Source organism: Syngnathus acus, chromosome 8, assembly GCF_901709675.1.
Source record: "Syngnathus acus chromosome 8, fSynAcu1.2, whole genome shotgun sequence".
NCBI lineage: Eukaryota > Metazoa > Chordata > Actinopteri > Syngnathiformes > Syngnathidae > Syngnathus > Syngnathus acus.
The window spans coordinates 5,394,004-5,411,828 of record NC_051093.1 but is presented as its reverse complement, the minus strand read 5'-3'; the positions used below and the strand labels follow the sequence as shown (position 1 = coordinate 5,411,828).

Below are 17,825 nucleotides of genomic sequence, written 5' to 3'. Positions count from 1 at the left end.
TAGCCTTGATTTGAATCATAAAAGGAGTCCGGCATTATGACACAGTTTCTCCCCGCAAGGGAGGGCGGCACACTAATATTCAAGCTCACTGCCCCGATGCCACCGTCCCACCGCCACCTCGCCATCACAACACTAGAACTCGCCTTGAATAAATTACAAGCATGGGTAAGGCCGTGAATGCAGAGGGATGGCTGGGAGTGAAGTTCGTTAAGTCCGCTGATGTCATCTGGACGGATCCGTGAAAAGAACTGCTTTTGAAAACACCTGCTTCCTTTGGAAAACCGCATCCGATCAAAGCTGGGTCAGAATCGTAGAATTGGGACTCTTAGAACACAAGATATATAATTCTGCTATTGTTAACACTTTTTTCATCCAATCAGATTCCAGGTTTGATTTGTTGCCAGTTGTGGTCAAAGTTATGTTTCAGAACATTTCACTTCCTCCTCTGATGTCATCAGTAGAAACGGAGCCGAGTCTTCCCTGTGGAAATGTGACCTGGCCTGCATTGTTGTATTGTTCTGGAACTGGAAACACAGAACTAAATCACGTGTGAACGGCAGCGGGTCGGCCTCCATTCTTTTTCTTCAAGTAATTTCAAAAGAAATCCACCGACATCTCGTCGGTTTATTTATTTGCGTTCCCTCCTTTCTCACGCACACAAACAAACATCAAGTACTGGGTGTTGTGTTTGGACTGCAGCCGGGGTGTGAGAGTGGAAGCTTTGGTGGCAAAGTTCTCGCGCACGGCTCCGGGGGAATTCTCCCGTCACACAAACAAGCTTGTCGTCGGCTTGGCGATTTATAACTCTGTTCTCTGCTGGAGAGACAACGCAATGCACTTGGCACAGCCGCTTACCTTACGTGTGACGGGGACGCAACATCTTGACGCCACTGGCTTCTTCCCTCCACTTCTTCTTAAATTGGTTTGCAACTGTTAGGCTACGGATTTTAGTTATTGATCTGACTCCAAATTGCGATCAACACTTAACACATGAATCGTTATGTCCTAATCCACACACTGGTACACCTAACAATTTTGCGAGTTCGTTCTGTCAAAGAGAAGACCAATAAATCAATTAGGCCGAATTTACCAATTGTTTAATCCTGACAAAGCAAACTAATACAGGCGCCTGGGTCCCCCGGGTCCCTCACACTAAGATTCGTGTGTTCTTGTGACCATCAAGAGACAACACATTCTTCCGGGTTGCCCAGTTTTAAAGAAACACAATATGAATATTCAAGCATGCAAAATATTGTGTGGTGATTGGTCGATGGTCATCTCTTCCTCGTTTGGGTCTTTTCCGCTGCTCAGCGCAGGTGTCTGGACCACCAAGACTTTGTGGGTTCAAGCCCCGGCCGGGTCATACCAAAGACTATAAAAATGGGACCCATTGCCTCCCTGCTTGGCACTCAGCATTAAGGGTTGGAATTGGGGGGTTAGATCACCAAATGATTCCTGAGCGCGGCGCCGCTGCTGCTCACTGCTCCCCCCCTCTCCCCCAGGGGATGGATCAAAATCACACGGGGATGGGTCAAATGCAGAGGACAAATTTCACCACACCCAGATGTGTGTGTGACGATCATTGGGACTTTAACTTCTTTAACTTTTTAAGACGAGTTGTTATTCGCGTGCCTCACCGGCCTTGAGATGTCTTCCCTGTCTGGACATCCTGTTCCACAATACTTTGTAGAAAACAAGTTCATGTAGCCTGCACATTCCTTTCCACTTATTATGCGACCACACGAGTACACTACTACTGAAGATTGTATTGATATGATTATATATACGTTTAACGCAGCTTTAATAAAATATGTTTGCAAACTGCCGAAAGCACATTTCCCTTTACAACCAAAAAAGGTAGCTCAATCTTCTAAGTAGCTAAATTTTGGTGCAGATTTTTTATAAGATTTTTTTTTTTTTACCAATATGAGCTACATATCTGGTTTTAGGTTGCATAATCTTAAATTAAAATCAAAACCGATAAGGTCAGAAGCTATTGACTGTTAGCAATCGCTAGGTGACCTTTCAGAGCATCACTCGGCAGTGTGTGCGTGTGTGTATGGACACAAAGTAGACGTGATGACTCTACCACCCAAGGCAGACTGATTTATGGGCAAAAACCATGAGAGCACCCACGGAGAGCGTGGAGAGGATTAAAAGCCCACCGCCTAATAAAAATTGCTCACGGCCAATGGGGGGTACCGGGACCTCCTGCGGGCGCATGTCGCAGCCAATCAGAGCGTAGCGGCTGGCTTGATGAGCTTTCATAATTTGGTCATCGCATTGTGTGCACAGTAGTGGTCAGCGTCAAGTGCTGTGAGATTATGGGATGTAAAGTCAAACGTAAAGGTCTGATGAGGTCGTTGTTGAAAAGTAAGACACGCACGCACACACACACACACACACACACACACACACACACACACACACACACACACACACACACACACACACACACACACACACACACACACACACACACACACACACGCAAGAGTATAGATAAGATAATACTTTGTTGATGCTGGAAAAGTGACATCATCTATTTGGGGAAAAAACTCCTCCTTTTCCTAAGCACTATTAACAGGCTCTCTTTCATAAACATCACATTCATAAAAAAAGAATTCCTATAACATTAAAACAGTGGTTATAAAAAGTCTGCACACACTTCCTTGTTCAAATGTAAAATAATGAAATCAAGATAAATCACTCCAAAACTTTTTTTTTCTCCATTATTGCGACCTACCTGTACCATTAAATTCAAAAATATTTTTTTTCCAACTGGCGAAGTCAAAATAAGTGCGGTCATGAAGTTGAATAAGTGTGCACACCCTGTATATATGCAATACAACAAGTTCGCTCATTTTGTTTTTAACTTCCTGCAACAATAAATGTGTCATCTTGCACGGTGAGACAACAGACAAAATGGTTAAACTTTTGTATTCTTTTTTTTCTTGCCCACACACACACACACACAGACACACACGCACACACACACGGTCATCGCGTCTGGGGCTTTTTTGACTAAAGTAAACACGTGCGAATGATGAATCTTCTTTCAGATTGTGGGAAAAAGTGTTTGACTTTCTCACAAGCTCTCTAAACGGCTATTAAATCCTCAATGTGTACACACGTCCAGGGACGGGCTTGAAGCGAGTGGGGGAGAAGAAAAAGAATGTTTTACCTATGTGGAATCTTTTCTGGGCTTGTTCGTCATTATACAGAAGTTTGGGATGGGAGCCATCAGCGGGACATTTGTTTGAAATTCCAAATGGGGAAATAATTTGTTTTTCTGTGAATGGAGAAAAAACAGAGGATGGTGTCAGTGGATTGACATGGACTGACACTCACTAAGGCATTTTGGTTTACCAATGGATAGTGAAAATGGGGGGTCAGCGAGGGCACAGAGTAGCCATCCTTGCATAGGAATGTATCACGAACAGAGTTGGAGAGCGGCCACGACTGTGTTTCCGTGTGAAATATCAACTTAAGGCCACCGTGAACAGCTGCCGGACAGTGCCCCGTTTGCCCCCCCCCCCCCCCCCCCCCCCCGGCCTCCCTCCCCCTTGCCCCTCGGAAGGCCTGTAAATCTTAAGGGAGAACTGAGGTGCCAGCGACGTGCTGAAAGGGAACCAGGGAGGATCCTGGGGTTTAGTGCGAAAGGTCACTTGTGTGTAAGTAAGGCCCTGATGCTGATGACCCAACACACGTTCGAGGATCAGCCGCTGGACACCCATGACGGACCATGAGCTTCTGGGAAGACGGTAGCTGTATGGGGGCTGCGGCCAGAGGGCTTCTACTGACAAAAGCCAATTGCGCTCATTAAGAATATTGGACAAAAAAAAAAAAGGATCTCAGAGCATGTAATGTGACAAATAAAGCAGCAGAACACCCGAGTTAAGTTGCGACGTGATTGCACTGACAGCCTTGAAAGGTGCTTGAAGCGGCATATGCTCCAGTCAAGACGTCAAATAAAAGACATATTGAGAAAAATGACTGAATTACAACTGCGACTGATCCCACATTTGCCTGTGAAAACGGCAAGAGAAAGACGCGGAGGGGTCCCGAGCGCCCCCTTCATCCCGTCCCTCTTGAGTCAATTGTTGGGGAAGCGCGGTGTCAACCCCGCGCCATCAATCACCCCGTTTCAGAGGAGGGCAGACAAGGCAGGGACCCGCCCCGCAGGACAGGGGGGTGGAAGTTCTCATGCCCTCCCCGCCTCCCGAAGCCCCACGCCCCTACAGACTGGACTCGGACAGCTGGTCTGGCCATTAGGGTCGGCCCGGGACCTGAGGGCCCCTGCACAGCAGCAACAGCTGCCAGCCCACTGGCTCCAAACACCCCCCCCACTCGCACTACTCTATGAAACCCGTATTAGAACATTCCTTTGCATCGCCTCACAAAGATGGCGGCAGCAGGCATCATCCTCGATTATTTGCACTTCTTGGGCTCAGTTTACTGTGAAATTGTTGCTGCTGTTTCATTCTTGTGCGTGTGCTGCAAGCGGTTTGCAAAACATCCAGCTTGCCAGAGCACCCAACTGTCCATTTTGTGATTATTTTTCTCAGTGGGTAACTCACTTGTTAAAAAAAAAAAAAAAAGAATGCAAAATGTCCAACCGAATGCTATTTTATATTAGAAATGTTGTAGTACCAGTTGCAATTTAAATTGTAAATTTTTAATCTAACCGAATGGCCATGACAGGTGGAGTCCCTCAAGGGTCAATCTTAGGACCCCTTTTGTTAAGGAGTACATTCTTTTTTGTTCTTTTTTGTTTTGCAAATGCTTTTCGATGTTGTGATTTTGGTTGAGTGAAGCATATTGAGTTGCTTTTGTGTGTATATAAATAATGTTACATTGCCTTTACCAACGTCGACATCTATAAGCGCTACCTTTCGAAACTGCATGTTAACCACAAACAGCTCCCTCCGAGCTCATTTTTCCTTGACTGTGATTGCGTTTATCCTACAAATATGCAACCATGCCATTTCTGTGTAACTTGTGGCTCGCAAATGCACGCTGACTGACATAAACGCATGAATGTGCGGTGTGTGTGTGTGTGTGTTCCAAGAAGAGCGCTAGAGGCGTTAGAAGAGATTACAACACAGTCCCTCGGGGTACTTGTTACTCATGCGCTGCTGGCAGCGGCGTGGTTCCCACACTTCCACCGTCGTGAGGTGAGAAAGGCTGCACCCACACCGCCCCCACCTACACCTTTTACGTGTCCCAGCAAGGCCCATTTAAGCCGGGATCATCCGTCCTTAAAAAAAGGGGAAGAGAGAAAAAAAAAACACTCAAGCTGGCTTGTGCGCAATCCAAACAACTGCCAGCGAGTCACAATGCAAGTGCACCACTAAGGTATAATTATTACTGAAGCATCCCATGAGGGACACCCCCCCCCTTCCTCCACAGCAAATCTCGATCTCACCCTGCATGCACAGAGTTCAACCAAGAGATGTCCGTCACAATCTCGATAACTTCTCTCATTGCATAACGCAATGCCAGTCTTCCGAGAAAGTAGGGAGTAAAACTGGTTGTCATGCAGACACAGCGGAACCATAGCCAGCTCATGTATTTTCTATTCTTCTTTTAGATCAGAATTTTGTCAGACAGCATGACAGTCGCTCTAATTCTGGAAGGTTTTTTTTTTTTTTTTTTTAGACAATGATAAATCTTTTTCCATAAATTTTGGTTTAAGTTTATTTCCAGTTAATGAGTCTCTTGTATGGAGCACAAATGTTCTCACACATTTTTGAAGAGCAATGAAATGACTCTTTTGTTTCTGCAGTCCGATTCAAAGGACGCATCATGACAACTGTCCGCTGTCTTTATCCGAGCCCATTGAAGACGGTGTGAGATTATATGTGTGATTCTAATCCCTACTTCATTATAGTGGATGTGCCCAGGAGAGCCAAACACATCTTATCATGCACAGCAGCTGTGCTAAAAAAATAAAATAAAAATAGATGATGGTCATGGATCAGAAAAACAAAGATCAGGCCCCAAAAAATGTTCTTCTGGGTTTTAATGAGTGTGCTGCATTCCAGTCTGTGGCCCAGAAGCCCACTTGAGTGATAAGGGAAGCCGTAATGGAATAAGACGGGGTGGGACAAGAGGGAAGTGTTGGTGGTTGACAAGGTTTAAGTGCTGTGCGCCTGAGGGCAAAAAAGGAAATATCTTCAAGGATTGCTGACCGCTTACTTTGTAGAAGATTTGAATTCAGCCACGCGCCACGGGCAGAATTGATCATCTGCATGTGACGACTTTATTGCAAAGTGAATACGGTTCAGTTTTTATGTTTTACTTGAAATGTCAACTAAGTGAAGTCCGTGCTGCTATTAATATCTCGCTTCTCAGAAGCGGGCCACAAAGGTCAAGTGCATGTTTGGAGCAGGTAGCAGTGCTCTCAAGAAAGACTCGGTGCCGATGAGGAGGAAAAAAAAAATATGGAGAGGTGCGGGGGCATGGGGGTGGGCTGATAGTGGCAGACATTCCACCCTGGGGGGAGGGGGGGTAATTCCACTTTTATTAAAACACAAAGAGGAAAATAACCAGCCAGTCTATGACGGCAGGAAGTGGAAATTGGCGTGACGGTGGGGTACATCCATGCTCGCATTCATAATAATAAAAAAATAAATCACATCATTGTCTCTGGACCTGGTTAATCTTTTTGAGTGAATCCCAAACCATCTAGCTTCTCCATTTCCTCTTTGTTTCTTCCCCCTCCCGGTGTTCTAAAAACGCCCCACAGATGTTTCACCACGGAGATTTCTGTAGCGCTCCTCCTCCCGTTTGTGCGTGTTTAGTGCGGCGTCCTGCAGCTTCAGGTTGTCTTATCTGTCCCCGGGTGGATCCTCAAAGGCTCGCCAGTACTAATCTCTCCTGAATGGATGACTTTATTGTCGGAGCAACTTTACAACCAGGCCCTCTGGCCGTTCCGACCCCTCCCGGTGACCTGGTCACTGTCTCCATGGCAACTAATGCAGGAAAGTGGGATCATGCAGCAAAGAGTCTGAGGCCTCCCCAAAATAAATCTCCAAATCTCCAAGTAAAAATATATTTATTTTCATTTTCTTCATTTCTGCACCTTCCGAAACAAATTTACATCTCTTCCTTAAATGCCCCCTCTGGAAGAGAAAGCCAACAGAGACAATCCAGAGATTCCTGCATGCCATTGTGTCCTCTCATAGTCTCTAATTTAAGAGGAGCTGTCGGGTCCTGCAAACCCTCAAGCATCAAAGCTGGCTGAGGAAGAAGATGAGGAAGAGGAGGAGCAAGAAGCCCCCCCTTTTAAGCCACTTTCTTAGCTTGACATCGTGACTTTTAACACCTGTGACAGGTAAAAATGGAGGCAAAATTACAAAGCACTCACTTCAAATCAGGAAGACTGCAATCTACGGGAGCATTTACTCCAACAAGCTACAAATATGTCTAATTGGACCACAATGAACGATGACGCTAAGAACAACTCCTGTGTATGTCTAGCCTGAAGCTTATAAAGTGAAGCTTCCCCGCTAGCACCTGTTCCTCTGAGGAGGAACCCAGGCTCATAGTCACCTGTTGCTTATTTTGGTTTCGTGAGTGATGATTGCGGTGTGTCATGAGAGCTCATGACAGGCAGCTTTCTCACAACAGTGGAGACACAAAAATATCATTAGCTGCTACTGCTGTGTGTGGATTTTTTTTTTTTACGGCTTGAGGTTCTCACACTGGTGTTGGTGGAGGACGTGTTAAGACAAGAGGACCCTGCTGGATCCCAGATGTGGTCCACACTCTGCTCCATAATTACACCGTGGACTCTGTTGTGGGAGCTAATTACTAGGAACGGCTAGCTAACGCAAACCAGCGCATGGATGCCATTTGATTTATTCGGCCTCGGATGTCTGTGTTGCGCATGCGTGCACCCCCCGACACACACACACACACCACCACCCACACACACACATATCGCAGGCAGATGCGACTGCAATAACACAATAACATTTCACAATGTTTTGTCTGACACATACAAGAATTTATTCAACTGATGCACATTAGCAAGTTCCAGTTTTTTTTCTTTTGCTGCCGTCAGCACACCAGTACGTGTGAATCTTAAGACTCTGGATGGTGGATTTCTAAAAGCAATCTTGGGGGTCTCTAACCCGCACTCCCATGGACGCGCTGTTTCGACAGCTTGTTCTAATTCCGCCTCGTTCGCCGAACCACCCGGAGGACAAACAGGGAAGCGGAAGCACCTCGCTCCCATATTACTTCGAAAAAGAGCAGCCTGAGGGGAGCGAGGAGGAAGAGGGTCAACGCAATCATAGGCGGGCTGGAGGCACGGGAGTGAAGGGGGTCACAAATCAGACCCACACCCTTTCATTAACTGGGGAATTCTTCTCCCTCGGATAGAATCCAAACTCTTTGCGGTTTTTACGCAAATTAGCTTTCAGTCTCTCTCATGTGAAGTTCTCCAGGATTCTGCCAGTTTGACCTCCAGCATTAATATTTCCATCTGTGCTATTTCTCCAGCAATCATAACTTGGTCTCACTCACATATTTAAGGCAGTAGGGGAGAATTTGTTAAGTGAACTAAATTTGTAACGTGAAAGAGAACAAAAGTTATCTGGTTGTAGCCTAGCTAACAGTTAGCGTAGCTCCTTCTCTTCTTTTGGAAGTTCTTTTGGCACCACGCTGCCTCGTATAGTTTAGACTTGGTATTGCAGTATGTATGATGTCATACATTGTGTATGTATGCCTCCAGCTTTGTGTAAACAGTTTATCCAAAGCCACTTTTTTTTTCCGTTCCGAGTGCACAAATCAAGGCCCGCAAAGCAATGTAAGCGCAAACAACTTTTAATGGAATTTAGAATGGTGGGTTCCATTTTTCACTTCCTGCATATCTAATGGCCAACTTGTCTCAATACATTTGTCCATGTTACTACATACCAAATCCTGCTTCATCTATCCCCGAGCGAGGGGACACCATGTGGGAAAATCGGCTCCCTCTGAGCCGGATCGATGTAGGACAGATAACAGTGTCCACTGACCTTGGCTGACATGCGTGGAAATCCTTTATTTGTGTGTGAGAACTTCCTGGTTTTCTCCATCAAAATGAGCAGCGGCGAAGTCACTGCTGGAACGAGCCCCTGTGGAAAAAAAAAAACTGAGTGAGGGTCAAAGGTGCAGAACAATTAAAGCGAGCGCTTTGCACTAATGTGGCGCCTTGCGGCAGTTGAAGGACGTTTTTATTTACCCGCTGCCGCTTTGGATTTAACAACATGTGACCTGGAAAGAGAAGCAAACAAACAGTGCAAATTGGCTGCAAATGTTAAAGTGAGCCTGATATTGATCATTTGCATCTTCCCATGATTAAAGTAGTTAGCATTTGTTAGCATGCTCACAAAAACCTTCAAGAAAGATTTTTTTTTTTTACTATGAGGAAAAAAAAAAAGAGTGGGAAAGTATGTTGAATTCAGACAGATTAATGATAATATAATTAAACTTGTGGTTTGCTTCCAACCCAATGAGACCTGAAATCTCAGTTCATGTTTATTTGTCGGCCATTTTCCTGTAAAGAGACTCCTTCGCTTTCTGTCCATTTTTTCCTCTGAGAAAATTCTCAACAAACCTCACAAATGGTGAATTTTTATCCCATCCCAGTCGTTTTTGCAACCTTCCCATCCGCGTTCGCTGTGGGAACCAAGGGCACAGATACGAGCAGGATGTGGGAGCCTAGGAGCGCCCGGTGGGTTAAACACATAACGGGGGTAACTAGGGGAAGGGAGGGGGGGAGTATTAGCACACGACTCGACCGCTTGCCTTGACTGTACATGTGCGTGGGTTCCAAAGTGTGTTTGAGGAATCATAAGATGGAAGGATAAGATGATCTCCCACCTACGTAATTCTCCACTCAGCCATGTCAACATGATGACTATCTCTCACTGGAGTGGCAATAAACTTCTGTCGGGACGAGCCTCCTGTCATGTTATGTTAAGATTTAACTGTACGGAGCCGAAGAGGACCAGGAAGTGAAAATGAAAAATGATACCGTGCCTCTTCATTTCTGAGTCATTACAGGTAGATTTGTTTTTATGACATATAACTGAAACGCTGGTCTTCAACCTTGGCATCGTTATCAAGCAGCCACCAAGTCCTCGGCGTGCCGTCGTGTTTGCAAATATCTACAGTACACATTCCAGAGGTGGCACTATGGGAAAGCAGTGTGATATTGTTCACAGAGTCTAGAGATACACAAAAAAAGGCAGAAAAGCAAAGTGAGGAGCAAATGCTAGAGTCTGTTTCGAATAAACGCGGTTCGCAAACGCGGCAGGATAAGAAAAGTCAGCGCCGTGTGTGCAGTCAAGTCATCAGCTTCTGCAACTGCTCTCGCTGGCCTTTGTGGTGGTTGAAGTGGGCGACTGTGTGTGGTCCGCTTGCTAGAGGAAAGAGAGAGCAGATTTGGACTCTCTTCCACACACACAACCACACACACACTCTCAAACGAGAGCAAAAGACACAGCGGTCCAATAAACTGCGGCCCGGCAAGCCCGCCAAGCTTGCTTTTGTCTCAACGAGAAGGACGTCGCCGACGTCGCCGCCTTCACACAGACGGGCCGTCTTAGTTGCCGTCGAAGCGGCCAAGGGCGTAAAAGAGCGGAACAAATTGGCAAAGCGAGAAGAACATCGTCTCAACCGTGGCAAATGCTAACGTCATTTCCATCAGTCAAACAGCTGCAAGAGGCGCTCGGGCAATATGCAGCTGATTGGCCGTCGACTGCACCACATGACTCAACTCGTCAACCGCAGGAACTGGCAGTTTACAGAGTTGCAAAAAAGCAGTAGAGAATTAAAGAGGAATTGTTTGACTGCATCTTCCAAAAGTCTTGAAGCCGGAAGTGTTCCACTTTGCTTTGGAGGAAACTCTAAACCCTCGGATCGGGCGCAACCAGCGCGGTTATTTCCCACAATTGGGACTGCATAGCGAGCAGCCAGATTTCGATATCTGACACTAATCACTCATTACAAGTGTATCTATTGTGCAACGAGCCGCTAAGAAGAACATTGACAGCTGCTGCTACTGCGTCCGACTCGCCGATTCCGGGAACGTGTCAATTTCCCCCGGAAGATGAGTGCTTATTTTTCTTCTTCTTGTTCTTTCAATATACATTTAGAAAACAGAAGCGACACACACGTGAAGTTTCTGGTCGCCAGCATGATCCTCAGATCCAAATATTTTTTTACCGTGTCCAGGAAGAGATTTGATGCTTTGCTCACAGATCAGCTTTGAGCTGAACAACATGTCATGAAAGTAGCATTCCGGGAGTGTCTGGAAAGAGGGGATCAGCGTTAAGCTAAACGGGGGGGTTGGTTCCGAGAGGTTTTAATGCGGCACCTGTCGGGTTCTGGATTCGTCTGTGCAGCTGTGCCTTCGATCTCAAGCTCGGCCAAGACGGTCTTGACTCATATCACCCTCTGTTTGAATCGCTCACATAACAATGGAAGAGCTCCAACGTCAGCGATACGTAACACAAGGAATGCGGCTGGATTTGAAAATAAGTGAGTAGCAGTTTGACGTGTCATAAATGAATCCAAACAAACCGTAACTCAGCTCCATTGTTGTTTTTTCCTCCTTTCAGAGCGGCTTCAGAAAACAATGAACCAAAGGGCTCCTTTCTGTTCAATTTAATTGAGCGATGTAAAACAGCAAGTTAAGGGCCCGTCTACATTTAGGACTTTTTTTTTGTCTCCTCGATTATATACTCATATTTATTTTCCTCTGTTAAATGGAAACTAGCCCCCAGCACCTCGCCCTCCGAACCCTTGAGAGAATAGCGCAAGCGATGTGACTCGAGGCCTGTGGGCAGTCCTCGCAAAAGTCCATTTATAACCCGATGGCTCCAAATAAGCAGAGGAAGCAGGAGTTGCACTTTCCCACAGTGCTGCAGGAGGCCAAATGCGACTTCTCCTTTATGACCGCATGGAAAAGTGCACCAACACACAGAATGGGCGGACTGGTGGACCGTGGCCAGATAACACAGGCTGAGCGACTCGCTATCTGATTAGCCAACTTGAAGCTAGCCACGCATGCTGATAGCGGCATGTTTTTAATTCTTTATAAAACCTGGACACGAGTATTGGTTGTTTGCTTAAACAACTCAACTTAACAAAGAAGTCAGCCATGTTATGATTCATATTATAGAGGAAATTGAGTTTGACGCAAGTTAGCAAATTTAGCACACAGGCTGAGCGGTTCGCTATCTGATTAGCCAACTTGAAGCTAGCCACACATGCTGATAGTGGCTTTTTTTTTTTCATTATTATTGGACATATTTACTGGTTGTTTGCTTGAATAACTCAACTCCAAGAAAGAAGTCAGCCATGTTCTGATTCATATTATGAACTAGAAGGAAGGGAAGTCTGACGCTAGTTAACAAATTTAGCATCTGCTATCATTAGCATACAGTTTTATTTCCAGATCAAAAACTTTGAAAGGGTACTTTGGGGGGGTTTGAGGTCCTCAACGGCCACATGTTGTCATTCCTCATCTGAAGGCCCTATGGAAGTGGTACGAACAAACACGAAGTGAGTGACAGGAAGGAAGCGAGTCCTTTGAGAGGATTGACTCCGAATTAAAACAGCGATTGCCGCAGCAAAGCCGAGGACCCCCATACAGACAAGCGTATCGCGTTTCAGACACGCACACGTCCGGATACATTACAGTGGCGACGCTGGCCGTCGGTCACGTCTATCAACTGGTTTACTTTGAACTTGGATTTGAGCAAAATGCAGGATCCCGAAAGAGAGCCTGCATCATATTTCACAGGGAGGATCTCTGTTTACAAATCCAGATGGTAATCATTCACAACCTCTGGATGGTTGAGGGCGAGAATTTGGTCGCATTTCCCTGAATTCAAATGGGGAACATTAACAAGCAATTAATTCATTAATTTTTTTCTCTTTGTGAATTTGGATCTGTCTGGATGTTGCTATTAGCTGATTTTCGTTTTATTAGAACAACTTGAGAGGGACGCAACACCGTCTCTGCTGATGTTCTGATTACTTATATTCCAAACAATGTCTTAAGGTCAATTCAACTATTTATTCAACCATCCATTTTCTATACAGCTTGTCCTCATTTGAGTCGTGGGTGGGCCCAGCTAACTTCAGGCAAGAGGCTGAGGAGCAAGCATGGGGAGAACATACAAACCCCACACAGGAAGGACGGAGCCTGGATTCAAACCTACAACCTCAAGACTGTGAGAATAATGATCAAAAGAAGCTTCCAACAATTAATTTTTAAGTCATTTTTGTTTCCAGTGCCCCCACGGGCCCCCCTTTAGCTCCGCCAGTGACCAACTGCAGACTTTGTAGTCTTAAAATCTCTGGTCAACACTTTATGTGTGCACCATTTAATTTGATTCATGAATTGAACTAACTGAAAATATAAAGTATACTGCTATTTCATTAGATGATATTTTGTGACGCAGCCCATCAATTCTCCCAAATCCATTTGGAGGGCAGCTGTGTAGCGACGACAGTTACCATCCAGCTGGCTCCAAGTCTGGGAACCGGCAAGGAGAACTAAGATGCACTTTGGACCATTACAAGCCTATGCATGACTGCCCTCCCTCCTCCTCCTTTGCTTCTCTCTCTCTCTTTCACTTTTTCATTTCTTTCAAGTAGACAAAAGCACAGCAGATCACCCCAAATCGTCAATATAATCAGCGGCTCTGTTCCAGGCCTTCTTCTTCCCAAAAATTACAGTGCCATGTGGTGCAGCAGGATTCCCACATGAGAGGGAGCAGCATGCGGCGAGGGCCGTGTGTTCCGTTTCCTGCGGATTGACTTTGTATGCGGCACTTTTTTCTTTTTTTTTTTACTGTGACAGGCCGAATCAATCTAATGTAAATAAGCATAAGTAACTTTCAACAAACACATGCAGTTGAAAGTGAGAGAATTCCTCCAGTGGATGTAAACTTCCCCCGCTCTCCCAAGATCTCATGCTCGCCTTCCCGACGGCGCCCGAGCTTCACCGACTTTGACTTCCCACATTTGAGAGTTACTAAAAAAAGCATCTTCAAATTGCAACCAGAAGTTTCCCTCCCACGCTCTTTCAATTAGAACGGGGTCTTATACACTGGGAACACTTTGGCTTGTCGAGCCACTTTAAATTTGGCTAATCATGGCTCGGGATGCGTACTGAGCGGGAAAAACAAAAGGAGACTCCAAGAATTACACTAGTCAGTTCCTATATTTACACTCCAAGTTTTATCTCACTAAAAGTTTTTTTTAAAGTTGCAGTATGGAACTTGATCTCTGTGAGATAGCCTGACAGTTTATTCTTCAAACTCATCCCGCCAGTGTGTTATTGTTGCACTTTCAGCCAAAGTATGGCGGCCCATTCAAAGGAGGGGGGCCCTCGGCAATAAACTTGCCATCAGAAAGACGACACGACATCCACACGTCTTATCTGGAAGGCCCACATGAGGGTTGGAGAGCGTGTGCGTGCGTGCCGTCATGCGTAAAGGGGACTCGACCGAAAAGACATCTTTGGGTCACCGTGGACCGATTAGACGGAGAAGACGGGGCCAAGGCGGGAATACAGCTGGATAAATGTTGCTGCTTTCGGAGGAGCTTGTCTAATTATGAGCTTAGGCAACATTTCAGATGTGGTTTGCTGATGCGGCTCAAACATCTGCCTCAAGTGCGGCATGGACATTTGGGCTTGCCGTGCCTCTTCATTCAACCAGGGAAGTGCGGCCGATCATAAGTTAAGTTTCCATAATGTATTTAAAATGAAGTCATCTTAATAATTTAGGTTTAAAAAAAAAAAAAAAAGGCTAAAATGAGGTCATGGCGCTTGAGCACTTGTTGATTTTGGCGGATGAGTCATTCATTCGAATGAAACCAAACGGGACTTGGAGTAAAATTTATTCAACTTGTTTGTGCATGTAGGTTTCGGTGTCACACCCACAATCAGAGTACAATAAAAAAAATACAAATTATAAGATCAGTCTTGGTTGTGAGAGCGGAGTTTCTAACCCTGGGGTCTCTCCCACGCCCCCGCCTGCCATTTCCTGCATGTGCAAACCAAAGCCAGGTTTGAAAGAGTGTGTGTGTGTGGGGTGGGGGGGTGTGGGGTGGGGGGGGGGTGATGATGCATACACACCTTGCGCAATAACAGTCAAAGATTGCAGCAATATTAATAAATGCACAGGCTCCAGTCACACCCCTCCCCAACTGGGCCAGACTCAAAGGCCAAAAACAACTGGACAAGTCCCTCTCTTGGGCATTAATGACTGAGAGGAAAGAATATCAAAAATAAATAAATGAAGTAACCCCCTGAATTGTTGCGTGGGAGAGTTCAAAATGCCCCAAATAGTCTTTTAGTAAGATCGCTGGAATGGCGGTCTGCATTTTTTCACCATACAAGGACTCGTTCTGGGGACTCGACGTCACCTTCCTGACACAACAACTCAACGCAATTCACCGCACACAACATTAGGAACACAAATCTCCAGATTTTGCAGGTGTACCTAATAAAGCGTCTGTGGGTGATTGGCGACTCCCACACAACAGATCTCATAGACAATAGAATGACTCACGAGCAGACGCTGATTGAGTCCAGACGCTCTCGCTTTCGTCACTTTTATCTGGCTGCTGTCGTTTCCGAAGCTTTGATGGCCACTTTCTTTTGGTGTCTTTCTTCCTCTACCTTCGTCCAGTACTTCTTCCTGTCTAGAAACACAAAACAAGATCTAATAAATCTCCGGTAAAAAGTTCTTTACATACTGACAATTATTTATTTCTATTTTCTCATGTCCGGTACAAACAATCAGCTGCTCTGCCATTGAGCTTTTCCATGCAAGTGATACAAAAACCATTTTGGAGCGGGATCCAAGCGAAATAGTTGGTTGGCACAAGAGGACCGTAATCCCGAGTTGGTCGACCTTCTAATCTGCAGACGTTTAGTAGTGTTGGCACGTCGCTTAGAGCTGTCAGCCCAACGTCCAAGGGAGGGAACTCTGGATCTAATTTGCGCAAAGGCCTTGCCAGAACTCAGAAAGAAAGCAACAACAGAGAGAAATGGAGGCCCGTACTATTAGTGCTCTGGTTGCATGTTGTGTTTCTGCAATTTACGCTTTCTACAGGATGTGACAGCAAAAGAGGCAACATAAACCTCGCCGAGTGTGGAAAAAGTGGCTCGAGTGTTTATATGTTTCAATGCATGGGCGTGTGTCGGGGAGTACGAAATGAAATGTTTATTGCCTGCACACCAGCACACCAAATTTAAACAACGCCCCCGAAACAAACGCAAGATTTCAAAATCAAAATATTTTCTCACTCTCTGTTTTGTTTTGTTTTTGTCCGGACTTGCGCGGAACAGCGTGTAAGCCGCCCGTGAGAAGTGACAGCTAACGGTAGTTTCGGTCGAGTATTTCAGGTTCAGTTCCTGACGCAAGAAAAGTCAAGTTGAGGCCTGTCGTTCTTTTTCCTCCTTCTTCATTTCTTCTCCTTGAGAACCAAAAACCACTGAAGGCTGACTGGCTTGCCTCAAAGCGTGGCAGCTCCTGCTGCAAGTCATTCCCATCCTACTCATCTGTTTATTATTTTCCTGTGCGGGCTTGTGCCTTTACGAGGAAGCGGGGGAATAGGTCAGAATGAGGGAATAGTCTCCCATGTTTGATAGATTTGTGAAAGAAACCATGCACGGGGTCAGATGGGAACTGAGCAACATGTGTTGCACTGTATGCCCGTCAACTGATTATGCCCCAAAGGATCTAGAAATGAAGATCAATCAATCACATCAGCAATTTTACAGCACCCGGTATTCTGGAATGCTTCGAGACTTTACACATGAGCGACTGCCATTCACTTGTGGGAACACTTTTTAGGGAAGGTCCCTTTGCTGATTCAGCAAAACTTCCACCCAGTGCACCATAAAGGCAGAGATTCATTCGGCCTACAATGTCTTCCCACTAGACTGGAAGCTTCTATTTTTTTCTTTTTTAGTTTCACTTCCTCTAGAAGTCATGGCCACATCTACTATCATGACTGTTGCTACAATGTAAACCATTAGAGGGGTTTACTGATGCTAATGTTTTTCACGTAAAGATGAGGATACACTTAGAGACTTCTAACTTCTAACATCTTATAGGACTTTTTTTCAAACGTTAAGTGACCACACTATGGGCAAAAACAGCCATGTTGCTCTTATAGTGTGTTTACTCGAGATGTGTAGTCACAGAATAAACAGAATAAGCTAGGCTACTTGTTAGCTTATTTGCAAACAGCATCTTTCCATTTCACATGAGAAAAGTAGTTCGACCGAACTCAGCGTTGACTACATAAAACATTAAAATTTCCAAATGTGCATATTTAAAAGTTCCACCATTTCTTTGTCAGTCCTGGCCGATTCCCAAGCAGCTTAAAGGTGGCTGAAAAGTTTTAACCTCACGAGCACCTGCAAATTAGCATGCTGTGCTAGCTGTAACAAAATAAAAAGTTCAAAATGTGTCAAAGTCTGTATCCAAGGCTCTCTGACAGTGTTTCGAACTTTCAAACGATCACGTTCTTGGCTTTGTGCTTGAACACCTTGTAGTGCATAACTGGGAAGACAGCTGCTGAGGTACGGCATCACGAGCAGCGTACGAAATCCCCAAAGCGCTTCTCATAACTCTCCCTCTGATACTTTATGAAGTTTTCAGAGCACCAGAGGAGGTGGCGAGCATGTGTAGACAGTTGTTTCCCCTGCTGCCTTCGGGGCTCCCGCCATAGGTTTTTATGTTCTGCCGAGTGTGGGTACTCCACTCCGGCGCCCTCTGACCTTCCCACAGCGACAA

General features: G+C 45.4%; 1 long non-coding RNA gene across 1 annotated transcript; it reads right to left on the bottom strand.

Moving 5' to 3' along the window:
• Positions 1 to 2,470: 2,470 nt before the first annotated feature.
• Positions 2,471 to 15,971, bottom strand: LOC119125936. The gene is made up of 4 exons (XR_005098542.1): positions 15,588 to 15,971; positions 9,236 to 9,267; positions 9,030 to 9,128; positions 2,471 to 3,292 (listed from the first exon to the last, which is right to left on the bottom strand). It is a non-coding gene; the product is annotated as an uncharacterized LOC119125936 (long non-coding RNA).
• Positions 15,972 to 17,825: the final 1,854 nt, after the last annotated feature.